Below are 13,687 nucleotides of genomic sequence, written 5' to 3'. Positions count from 1 at the left end.
GTATATAACACAGGAACATTATATGTCTTAAGTCATACTCAGTATGTTGCATCAAATCCTTAAAACAAAGTTTATCTAGCCTCACCTTACTCCTTCTATCTGAACCCATAATTATAGGATTCTAAGCTGTGGAGTTAACTTACTCCCAGCCCTCATTTTGGTCACAAGGTGTAATCTAATCCTCTCAAACTGTGGAATACTAAAAATCACACTAAGGCTGAAAAATGCCAAAACAAACATGTTTTTAACAGATTCAGGGAAAGCAGAAATAAAGTGGTGTTTTCCCCAGGAAATTGTCTGCACTGTCCAAAGCCAGTTACAGCAGGTTTTTTTGGCCTGGCCTTTGACCATTGAATGGAACCACTTTACTCAAAAGGCAATTCCGAAGTGGCTTGGGGGCCTGGGGGGTGGGGTGGGGTGGGGGCTGGGAGACAGGGAGCACTTCTCATGGGTCTGCCTTCCTGAGGTTCCAAGCCAGTTCCCTTCCAAGGAGTCCCTTAAAGGATGTTTCCTAGTTGAGTTGGCTGATTTAAAATCTGTTGTTTTAACAACCACACCTCTTCTCCCCAGGGTCAAGTGCCTGGTTGGAAGAAGGGAAGACCTACGTAATCTATTTTATTCCCTGGTTCATTCCTGCATCAAGTTGGTAAGTGAGCTAAAAGTGATTTGGTGCCTAAATATCCAGGGGTGTTTATATAGGACGCTATCATTCACACAATGAACAAACCTCAACCAGAAGATCGTTTTCCATGTGCTTGCGTGGGCATGGAACATACAAGTTCTTCTGAGTGTTGGCAGAGCAGATTTAAATATATAGATATAGATATAGATATAGATTTGGAAAAATATTTTGTAAAAAAAATACACTTGATGAGAAACATAAAGATAAAAAATGCAATTATATACGCAAGTTCAATAATGGAACCCTGGTCCTGCATATGCTTTGTTTATTCTGCGGATAATTCAGAGTATGTTTTGTGGCTCAGTCAGTTAGGCGTCCAACTTCGGCTCAGGTCATGATGATGGGGTCCGTGGGTTCGAGCCTGGCGTCAGGCTCTGCGCTGACAGCTCAGAGCCTGGAGCCTGCTTCGGATTCTGGGTCTCCTTCTCTCTGCCCCTCCTCTGCTCACGCTCTTTCTCAAAAATAAACATTAAAAAAGTTTTTTGGTTTTTTTTTTAATGCTGCTTTGCTTCCATCTGCTCCCCTGATCACTAGGGACCTCTTATTCCTCCTCTACCCCACCCAGCCTCTCCTATGGCAACATACAGCTGGTATGTGCTCAGCGAATACAAATCTATTTTAACGTTAACCTAATGTGGAAGGTAACTCTAAGGCCCCAAAATATGTATCTTGTGGGCATGATCAGCTTTTGAATAGTCTTCTCTTTGGCACTTTTCCCCATCAATATTCCTTTCTATTCATATGAGTAAATGATCATTGGCGTGTGAAAGTGTGCGCGTGTACTTTTTTGTGTGCATAAGGGTTGATAGCACTGTTCAAGAGTCCAGCACTGGGAAAGCACACATTTAACACTAGAGTAAGCATTTAAGGCTATCCACGAGAAATGGACGTGCAAAATCAATCCTCCAAGGGGATTTACACTTTTCTCAACTGCCACACCTAGAAGGCATCCCAGAGATATTCAGATAATTGAATGAGTGAAAAATTGTCCAAATGAATGGTTGAATGAATGAATTCTGTAGCAGCTGATGGTAGATTGTTTTGGTGTTCACCTTCCAGAATGTGCCTACCTAGCTTGGAGTCCTTTTGCTATGAATGCTAGTATCCTGGAAAGAGACCTCAGAGGTAACAATTTGCAGGCAATTTCATTTGTTCTTGCTGTTTGGGAAATGGAAAGCAGAGAAAAACAACCCATTCAGTTCCTTTCTGCTAACAGAAGAGAGGGAAAGTGATGAACTGAGGCCATGTAAAGCTTTCCTTGGACACATGCAAATATCTGAATGAAGTGGAAAATTGAAGAACTCAAACTTATACTAACAAGTGTGATTCACTTATCTCAATAAGTTAAGTATCACTGAAAATCTAAACAACCTGTGCATTGAACTTGAGCCTAGAGGATACTGAGACACAATTTTGAGTGCATTAGCCTATGATCCTGTGCTTTTCTTTCCTTTCTTTCTTTTTCTTTTTATTTTCTGCCTGCTCTTCTGCCTTATCAACTGAATACATCAACACACATTGTACTTGCCAAATAGGAAGTTATCAAGAGAGAAGCTGCCATTCCCGTTAGTTGCAGAATACCCCATTCAGGCTCAGGTCCCCTAAACTGGCCAAGCAGGCTTTCTCCTGGCAGGCTAACAGAACTTCCAGTATACCTCTGCCTCTTGGCTCGCTCAGAACTTCCACTCCCAGGAAGGAAATAACCACACTCTTTGCAAAAGATTAAGATGCCCATTTTACTAGGTAAAAAATACATCTGTATGCCATAATCATCGTTGTCATAGAAAAATGTAATAAGAATAATCATATTTTCTTTAATTCATCCATTGAACTCATGTTCTTGGATGAGTCCAGGGAAGGCAAAGCAGAAAAGAAAACTAGGTTTATTGGAGAGATTGTTGGGGAGGGTAGGTTTGTTTTATTTTTATTCTCTTCCAATTTTGGTAAGGAAATAAGCAATTGTTGTCTGAAACGTTAAATGACATGATGTTTTAATCTCAATCGTTTTTGATAAATAACTTGCTGCTGAGGATAGAGGTTGCTGGAAGACAGAATCAGTTTTCTGTTGGCCAAGAACTTGTTGAATAAGGTCTCGGCCTTGATGTGGGTTGGATCATGTTTTGAGTCTGAAGTTAAATTGCCTTTTTCCTACCTTAAAAAAAATACTGATTTAAGGGGACTGATGTTGTGTCGTCACTATTCAAGTGCTTAAAATAAATGGTTAGAAATCTGGAAGAGCCGTTGAGCGTTGCCTATGCTGGTATGGTACACAGGAAGGAGCTGGATATAGGTTGTCTATGTACATGGAAATGAGAGCAAGGTTTCTCCAAAATCGAGCCAAACTGAATTGCCCACAGCCCTGTTTCAATACTAAATAGCAGATGTTTTCTGTTATTACTTTTGTCACATACTTAATATTCCTAATAAGTAGAGGGTAGTTTGGAAGCTCCTTTTGGATCAGGGAAATGGAGAACTCTACCTCTGGCTGCTAATAATCAGCCTCTAAAACTTCAGGGTGAGGAAAGATGGTAAATTCATACATAGTGTATATAATGTATACAACAGTATGGAAGATGGCCTGCTTAATTGTTCCAGGGAAGTGACCCTATTTTTCCCCAGCGATCCATGTACTGGTCATTATACAGCTGATGTCCTCAAGTAGTATCATAATCAAGTGCTCATCTTTGCAGGTAAATATGGTGCCACCAACTGTAATAGCAGAACTCCACACAATGAACTAATCTCTGATTGAAGATTAACTTTAGGAGACAAATTCATGCCACCTAAACTGGGCCCAACTTTACCCAATGACAAGCTTTTTTTTGGAACGATGTATTGTGGTTGATTAAACTTTATGAATCTGGAATCTTATAAGAAATTAATTGGGACAGAGTGAAAGCATAGTAATGACTCAAAATAAATCTTCTTCATATTTGAAAACATAAACAAGAACAAGGCACTATCTGTAAATTCATCTTAAGTGGTAGAATTTCATGTTGGGGAGGGTGTGGATAATATAATATAATGATATTATTCCTGGTTTTACATATATATTCCCCAGCTTAAAAATATATGCATAGGAAGCATTCATTATGGTGAGCGTATTAAAAAATTAGAGTTGCTTCATCAGATAGTCAAAAGAACAGATTGTTCCCTTTTCTTCCTGGAGAGTTAGGTGCCTTTATTCTTACTGATTCTAAGAAATTAGAAACAAGTGTAAATCCAGTTTGAAGAAGGTAGATGTGCTCAAACAGAACAATTGCCTTTGGATTAGTTAGCATTGGCTACCACAGGTTTAAAAAGGCCAGCCTTCAAAACCACTAGCAAGAGAGCATTCCATTTAATCTAATTTCGATTTGAGAAGAAGCAGGAAACCAATGAATTTTAGAAATTTAGGACTCTCAACATTTTACCAAGGCTGAGCTTAAATGATATATGATTGTATTGTCATCATAGTCAATACAAACAGGAATTCAAAAGTCACTAATTTACTCCATGAGACTCTTCTGTGATCAACTGAGACCCAATCAACAAGGGATATTGCATAACGTATTTAAAAACACACCTTGACTTAGTTTTATAAGTTGCCTTAACTAAATGAATTGTCACTGAGTTGTTCAGGTATACGAGTTTGAAAACTGCCAGGAGAGAGAGAGAGAGAGAGAGAGAGAGAGATGAACATTATAGAACCACACACTGAGAACAGGCACAGCAGATGTATAATAACAAGTACTAGTTAGGGAAGTGTTCATAGATTTGTGGCCTTCTTTGGTGAACCACAGAAGAGAACAGTAACACTGTGACATGTAATCTACAGTGGCTTCAACAAACACAATTCATAGAAAACGTTCTCAAAGGGGTGCCTGGGTGGCTCAGTCAGTTAAGCATCCAGCTTCGGCTCAGGTCATGATCTCACAGTTCGTGGGTTCAAGCCCCACGTTTGGCTCTGTGCTGACAGCTCAGAGCCTAGAACCTGCTTCAGATTCTGCATCACCCTCTCTCTGCCCCTTCCCCACTTGCTCTCTCTCTCTCTCTCTCTCTCTCAAAAATAAATAAAATTAAAAGAAAAAGAAAGGGTTGTCAGAATTTGGTCTCACTGAATAACCCCATGATTGGCCCTCAAGAATTCGGCAAAAACACTGCTAACATTGCCAGGGAAACATAGCTATATTCTGAGGACAAAGAGTTAGGTCCACCATGAAAATACCTCATGTAGTAATTAAAGCATGATTTTTAGAGAACCAGGTTTAGGTTCCAATGTTGGCTCTACATATGTTAAGTAGAATGGATTTTGGTCAAGTCACCAAATCTTACTGATCTTCAATTTCTGTATTTGCTCAATGAAGAGGGTCACTGTTCCTGGCTTACAGCGTTATAATGAGGGTTGAGTGAAATGTGTAAAGCACTGAGCAAAGAATAATGTGTACTCAGTCATCTGTAGCTATTATGATTCTTGCTCCCAAGATTCCTGGAATAGAATGTGGCTGGTTTAAAACAAAACAAAACAAAACAAAACAAAACAAAAAAAGTAAGAGGAAAGGTCTCATTCTGTGGAATGGAAAAAAATTGAGATTTTAGTTCATGATGACTCATTGACCACCAGGGAACCGCTTACAACTTATCTGGATGTTGACAATGAAAACCATGTCTGTCTTGTCAACCCAACAAATTGCATTTGGGATGAGCTGATGTGAAAGTAGACACTGTAACCTTGGGGTAGAAAGTCTTCACTCGGTTTAGGGTAAGTCTGAGAAGGCAGATTCATTTAACGGTCTATTTTACTACCTAAATACCAGCGATAAAAATAAATATGCAAACCAAAATAAAAGCATTTAATGTGTGGGCTTTTATCATCATATTTAATGACATGTATATAATGTGTGTGGAGTTATCACTCCCATAGTTTGCCAGTGAACCAAGGAAAATCTTACTGACTTAGCTTAAGATGACTTGCTTTTGTGACCCATTCTTCATTTATTTATTTACTTTTTAATTCTGCTTTGTTACAAATGTAAGTGAAGACAGCTCAGAAATCTGTGGGTTTACGGTCATGGATATAGCATCAAAATCATTTTCAAAGTGAGGGCTGAGAGGGTCATCTGATTCAAAAGATGAGGTGTTTGAACCTTTCTTTGTATAGCAAGCCCCAAGTTTTATATTCAGCTGTAAGTGTATTTGTGGAAGGGGACTGCAGAAGTAATTTCTTTTCCCTTCGTCTTCCATCCACCCCTGACTCTCCACATTGTAAAATGAATTATGCATTGTACAAATGATCAGGTCACATTGAGATGCCAGTTCCAAAGAAAACTGCCAACTGTCTTTATGGGAAGGATAGAACCAAGATCCATATGCAATTTTCTGTGAAACTTGAAGATTCTGTGTGAACTGAGATTTCATCTTCAGACACAAAGCATTTCTGTATCATCAGTTATCACTTTCTTAGAGTAAAGAACAGGAGAAGATTTTCTCAGAAAATGTCAAAAGGATCATGGAAAGTGATGAGAGCCAACAGTAAACCCCAGGGAGCTCCTATCTGAAGGAGAACATCTATAGGAGAGAACAGTCTGATGTACGGGATATCAGAATGAACAGAAAGAGACTAAACCAGAGTATATTCATGGAAAGATGCAGTACATTGTACATACAGAGAATCTCCCAAAATACGATGAAACTCTTGTCTGGAGTGAAAAGGAGTCTGAGCTGGTTTGACTATGGCCTGAATGCAGTAAATCCATGTTAAATTCAATAAATCCTTCACAAAATAATTACACAAGGCACAGATGATCTGATTTGATCTTATCAATTTAGAACTTTGACCTATGTTATTATGAAATGCAGTTCGATGACATGCTATAACCATGATCTTTTTTACTCTAGCTGGGAGTTAAATATTTTCCAAATTATATGTAAAGGCAAGTAGAAAATATATGATGGGAGATTCTGAGGAGACATTTCTGTCATAGAAGCACATGAGTGGCACTACCTTTAGATTTGGACAAGACTAGCCAGCCACTGTGCCAACATCATACTTTAGAGGATGCCATTTTATCCTTGGTCTGGATGCACCAGGGAGCAAAGGTTGAGTAAAGGGATAAGTCCCCATGGAAACAATGCTTCTCTTCTAGACTCTATTCCAGGGCTACAGAACCATGGAATTTCCTGCGCAAATAGCCTCCTGAGGCCAGTCCTCCTGAGGCCATCACCATATCTAGTTCCAAGGAATTGACAAAGGTATCTATTGGGGAAGGCAAAAGATGTTGGAGGGTCTGGAAAGATCTTATACCTCATGGGTGAATATCGACATACCTTCCTGCAAGTCTTTTCATGGTTTTGGTCAGAACCAAAAGCCATTAGAAACGTGAGTTGCCGGCCCAGGCCCTGAGGGCTGGCATTTTTTCACTGTCGTATGCCAACCAGGAACCTCAAAGCCTTTGAAAATTCTAAATTCAGACTTGGATCTTCAAGGCTTGAAGAAGCTGTATTTGTCAAGATAGTTGAGAATTTTCATTTAATCATTTTTAGGTTAGCTTGTAATTTAAGTAGTGAGACATATGGTATGTGGCTCTCTATTTTAACTCTTGCCCTATATCCTGCAAATGTTAAGTAACTGCCTTCTGCTTGTTTGTATTTGTCTTTGATCCGAGATAATTGGTTGTCGGTGCATTCAGAGGAATGCTAGACCAACCTGAAGGCTTAGAGGGGCGAGGACAAACCAAATACCAAAGTACCCGTGAGGACTAAGGGTCCTTCTCTATATCTCTCAAGGAAAATACCAGAGAAAAGATAATTTGTCCTTCAAGGATGCTTCTAGTTACTGGGGCAGCAATTTTCTCCAGGCCTGTGTCTCTATATGTATGTATGTATATCTATAGATGTAAGAGCGTCTACTGATGAGAGGAATCAAACAAATGTACATATTCCCCATGACATTTTTTCGTCTCATCCCTGAACCAAGAGAATGGTATTTTGGCTGGTATCCTCTTCACTAATTTAGTGCCAATGTTCATGGAAACTAGTTAATGTTGCAGGTGGCGGAAAATACCTTAAAGAATTTAAGGGATGTTTTTCCTGACTTTTCACACTATACCTAAGCATTTCAAAGTGCACTTTGTATTTCAGGTTAGACGTTTACATACCTTTCTCCCATAAAAGTCTTGAAATCTGCATGTGTGATGATAATCATCCTTGAAGTCGGCTTCTGAAATGAGCAATAGAGTCAAGGGATGCCTTATAACAATACTGAGCACTCCTTTGAGCACTACATATTGTCTTTAGGCTTGCTCTGGCCAAGGAAGATTTAACTCGCTAACTCCCTTCTCGTGGTGTGTTTTCAGTTTGCAAGTGAAAGGAGCAGCAGTGAACTTGCCTGAGCATCTATTAATATTTTCAAAGCCCAGGACCTCCGTTCTTGCGTTTTATCACATTGTCAGTGCACAGTACGCTCCAGACGGACATTGTTTATGAGGCATGTGACTTGTCCTGCTCTTGTGCAGCCCCATAGAGGAGTGAGCATTAGTTTTGTAGCATGAATAATAGAACCAATAGTAGCATTGGAAATCTTGCCATCACTGGCTTGTACTGGATGGTAACAGACGATTTCGTTGCTTGTCAAATCACAATCCATGCATGTCCTGCCTCTGATAACTCTGAGATTCAACGGCAAAGTGTGGCGAGAGAGCAAGTGACCCTCTGACATTCGAGATAATAGTACTGACAGATTCATTTTTGCCTTGAGGAACGAATTCTGAATTTCGTGTTTCTTGATTTGTCCAAAGTGACCTTATTGTCTTCTCCTTTGCCAAAGCGGAGAGGAGTTCTCATCTTGATTCCTCCGTTTACCCCCAAAAGATAGTCTTTTTTAAAATTCTAGTATAATTCACTAGGGGTGCAGGGTCGTATGCGTTTCAGGTGTACAGTATAGTGATTCAACAATTCTATACATTACTCGGTGTTCATCATAATAATTGTACTCTTAATATCATTTGCCTGTTTCACCCAGCTCCCCAGCACCTAACCACCAGTTTGTTCTCTGTATTGAAGAGTCTGTTTGTCTCTTTGTTTCCTTATTTTGTTTCATAAGTTCCACATAAGAGTGAAATCATATGCTATTTGTCTTTCTCTGACTTATTTTAGTTAGCATTATACATTCTAGATTCATCCATGTTATTACAAATGGCAAGATTTCATTATTTTTTATAACTGAATAATATTATATATATATATATATATATATATATATATATATATCTCACATCTTTAAGATAGCTGACTTTTGATAAATAGAGATTCTGCCAAAACTCAGTCCCATGTGTGAGATGAATTGGAAAATCCTTTTCTCAGAAACCTTATTAAGGGAAATCATTGAAATATTAAAGGGCTTTACAAAAAAATAAGTGGAGCAGGGCGCCTGGGTGGCTAAGTTGGTTAAGTGTCTGACTCTTGGTTTTGGTTCAGGTCATGATCTCACAGTTCATGAGTTCAAGCCCCATATCAGGCTCTGCACTGACAGTGAGGAGCCTGCTTGAGATTCTCTCTCTCTCTTTCTCCCTGCCCCTTCCCTGCTCACTCTCAAAAAATAAACAAACTAAAAGTTTTAAAAAAAAATAAGCAGAGTATAGATTAATGTGTTTTACTCTTTTTTTTTTTCTGTCTCAACTAGACTAACTTTCAGCTCTGTAAGGAAAGTGTTTGTCTTGTACGTCTGAAACCTTGTAAAATGTTTGCTGAATATTTGTTGAATAAACCATTTAATTTTTGGCCAGATCAATAGAAGCTGATTGGGGTGCCTGGATGGCTCAGTCAGTTGAGCATCTGACTCTTGATTTCAGCTCAGGTCATGATCTCAGGGTCATGGCATCAAGCCCCACATTGGACTCTGTGCTGAGAGTGGAACCTGCTTGATATTCTCTCTCTCTCTCTCTCTCTCTCTCTCTCTCTCTCTATCTATCTCTCCTTCTGCCCTTCTCCCCTGCTCACATGCACTCTCTCTCTAAAAAAATTAAAAATAAATAAAAAATAAAATAGAAGCAGATCATTAGTACCAGGTGTTGGCAACATTTTTCTTCAAGGGCCAGGTAGTAAGTATCTTAGGTTTTATGGTCTCTGTCACAACTATTCAATTCTACAACACTACCTCAAAAGCAGCCATCAGTCATATGTAAACAATATGTAAACAAATAGAGCTATGTTTCAATAAAATGTTATTTACACAAACAGCTATTTGGCCTACAGACTGTAGTTTACAGACCCCTGATCTATACATACATAAAACTGGAAGGATGAATACTTCGGGGTCCTTGACAACCTAACTCTCATAAACTTGACTGAGAGGTTTTTAGATTAGTATCCTGAAAAACATGTATTGTCCTTAATATTGGCCACTTAAGGAAATTCTTTTTAAGGAAATAGACTGTTTTCCAATGGGTTATATCTAAAATATATACCCTATAAGGATAACTATTTTCCAGAAAACAACACATATTTTCCATAAAATGTTAATTATAATTAATGTTTACCCAGTTCTAGGTTCTGTGCTAAGAACTTTCTAGGTTTTGTTGTGTGGAAGACAAGTAAGAATACCATCAAATGAGTTTACTGGTTAATACTACACCATGGCACCAAGGAATGCCCTATTAAACACCTGTGATTTAGTCGACACTTTACTATCTCTTTCTAAAGGAATTTCATCTGAAAATGGGCCAAGTCAGATGCAAAAATAAGAAGCTATGTTTTATTGTATCACTGTATCCATTCAAAGTGAAATTTCCAGTCTGGATATTTATTGGCACATAAATAATCTTTTACTCAATTATTTATCAAGAAGACAAAAAGGAAGGAAGGAAGGAAGGAAGGAAGGAAGGAAGGAAGGAAGGAAAGAAGGGAGGGAGGGAAGGAGGGAAGAAGGAAAAAAATCCTATCAACAAAATCAATTTTGTTGTAAATTACTTCTACTTCCTGGGAGTATATTTGCACAGGTGAGTTGGAAGATATAGACAGAATAGAGGCGTAGCTGTTCATACTTAAACCATTTTTTAAAGTTACATTACAAAAGAAAATGTATTGGTGTAGTCAACTAGTTGTGTTCATCCAAATGCCATTGTAGAGCAACTTCTTCATATATGATATCAATATAACGTGATTCTTGGTAATAGAATATTACATGAAGGAACACAGGAGTGATCCTGAGGTGAAGAGAATATTTTATTTAAAAAAGGAGAAGAAGAAGAGAAAGAAGAAGAAGAAGGAGTAAGAGGAGAAGAAGGAGAAGAAGGAGGAGGAGGCAGAGGAGGAGGAGGAGAAGGAGGAGAGAAAGAAGAGGGAGAAGAGAGAAAGGAAGGAAGACTGTTGTTCCCAAGTAAGAACAAACTGTTCAAAAATATTGAGAAAGTAACCTCATACATGTTGTTCAATGGTTTAATACATCAGAACAGTAGGGACTGCTGAAAGGTAAAGTAAACTGAATAGGTAAAGCAAGTATGAAAGTTTCCCTGTGAATCACATGTTTACTTAGAGCAATTGCCATTTGAAATGGTTTATGATCTCTAGGATTTAAAAGATCTGTGTGAATGGATGTCATCCAGATGACATCCATCTGCTGATGAAACAATATGAGCTTTTCAGATGGAAATTTGTTTTACCCCTTGTTGAACTGGAAAGGGAAGAACATCAATACAAAATTCCATTTTCTTTCTTAGATACCAACTCGCAAATGGGCTTCTTTACCTTTGGACAGGAGTAGCTTTGCTAAAGAAATTCCAGTTTGAGAATAATTGGAGGCCAAAGAACATTTCAATGTTGTCTGCTTAAGAAACAAAACCCTCCAGGGGCACCTGGGTGGCTCAGTCAATTAAGCATCCAACTTCGGCTCAGGTCATGATCTCCTGGTTCATGGGTTTGAGCCCCGTGTGGGGCTCTGTGCTGACAGCTCAGAGCCTGAAGCCTGCTTTGGATTCTGTGTCTCCCTCTCTCTCTGCCCCTTCCCTGCTCATGATTTGTCTCTCTCTGTCTCTTCACAACAACAGCAACAAAAAACAAATGTTAAAAAAAAAATGAAGCTCTTCAGTTGAAAGAAAGTTTGACAATGAAGGTTGAAGAGGTAACCAACTGGCAGTGGCATAAGCTTCAAAGCAGAATCATGATTGGGGTGCCTGGGTGGCTCGGTCGGTTGAGCATCCAACTTAGGCTCAGGTCGTGATCTCGTGATTGATGAGTTTGAGCCCTGCATCAGGTGGTGTGCTGACAGCTCAGAGCCTGGAGCCTGCTTGGGATTCTGTCTCTCTCTGTCTCTCTCTCTCTCTCTGCCCCTCCCCAGCTCATGCTCTGTCTCTCTGTCTAAAAAATAAAATAAACATTAAAAAAATTGTTTTTTTAAGTTTAAAGCAGAATCATGAATCCCAGTTAATTGTGCCATCTTCTCTTCTAGAACAAAACTTAAATCTGTGTAATATGGAAAAAGGGTTCTTATCCCAACAAAATCTTTTTCATATTATTATTATGTGTCTCTCAAGGTTTCTAGGTATAACTATATAACTGTATAACTGTAGTATATATCTCCCCGGTGTGAGAGATACATCTTTAACCAAAAGAATAGTCTGATGAAACTCCCCATATCATGCCTATGTATATCCTCTAAAACTGAAAACTGGACCTCATTTTGGTTACAATTTTTTAAAATCAGTTCTTTACGAATATTGAGAGCTCAGCTACCGTTCTTCATTAATTTACTGATTTTAATAAATCATTTTAAAGCAATCTGAACCTCATAGAAATAAGATATTTACTGATATGTTATTAGTCCCTTGTCATACTTAATTGAGGAATTTATTTATGTCTTGCCAAGTCAATTGGAAAGTCCAGGGACCTGAGTATGCTACTTTACCCCTTGACAGTTCTTGAAATAATGTTGCATTTCAAGTGCCTTCATCAGAGTGGAAAAGTAAGATGTGCTGAGAGAGACAGAGAGAGAGAGAGAATGAAGTGGCCAAGCCAAAGCTCTTTTTTCTTTTTCTCTTTTTTTCTTTTTCTTTTTCTTTTTCTTTTTCTTTTTCTTTTTCTTTTCCTTTTCCTTTTTCTTTTCCTTTTCCTTTTCCTTTTCCTTTTTTTTTCTTTTTCTTTTTCTTTTTCTCAGCTGGACTCTGAAATATCCACAAATTGTCCTATTCCTTTATCCATATGAACTTTAAAGGTTGACCTTATAAAGGTGGAGAATTACAGACACCACCAGGAATCAAGGAATAAATTGAATGGTGTCTGGGCGATGTACACACACTTAAAAGGAACATGTCACAATAGGAAGAAAATAAAGAGCTTTCTTATAGGCATTTCTATTTTAAAATAATGCCTCCCTGCACCATATGATGAAAGATCTTCAGAGCACATAAAGTTAGTCATAATGGAAACTCCTTAATTGAATGGCATGGAAAATGGCCTCGGGCTGCCAGAGAAGAGACAGGGTTATCACATGCTATCAGAACTACATCACTGTCAATTTATCTAAAATTCTGAATTCAGAGCTGACTTTAATTCTCATAAACCACGTTTGAAAACACACTCAAGAATTAGTACAAATCATCGTATTGAAATAAAAACGTACCACTCATAAAAGTAATCAAGTGCACAATAGTCACAATACAAAGGGGTTTTTTGTTTCTTATTTCTTTTAAGCAGTCAGTTCCTTTGGGGTGGGTGGGTATTGACATGAAATCCATACAAAATTAACATATGCAAATTTATTTTGTAGACTAGGTGCAGATGTAAAACACTCACAGGGCAGTAATGGAAATCTTAGATTCTTGAATTAACAGTTACCTGTGATCCAAAAGTTTAAATATTTTTCTAAATTTTTAATGGTGAATTGTAATTATTTTTATCATCTCTCTGCAAGTTCTGAAGAGTCTGACTGGAAAGAACTCTGTCCTAGCCATTGACACATTCAAGCAATGAGTCCCACTACCAAATTTCATGCTCCAGTTAAAAAAAGAAAAGAAAAGAAGGAAAAAAATACAT

This window comes from Panthera onca, chromosome E1 (genome assembly GCF_046562875.1).
Source record: "Panthera onca isolate mPanOnc1 chromosome E1, mPanOnc1 haplotype 2, whole genome shotgun sequence".
Classification (NCBI taxonomy): Eukaryota; Metazoa; Chordata; class Mammalia; order Carnivora; family Felidae; genus Panthera; species Panthera onca.
This window is presented reverse-complemented; position numbering follows the sequence as displayed.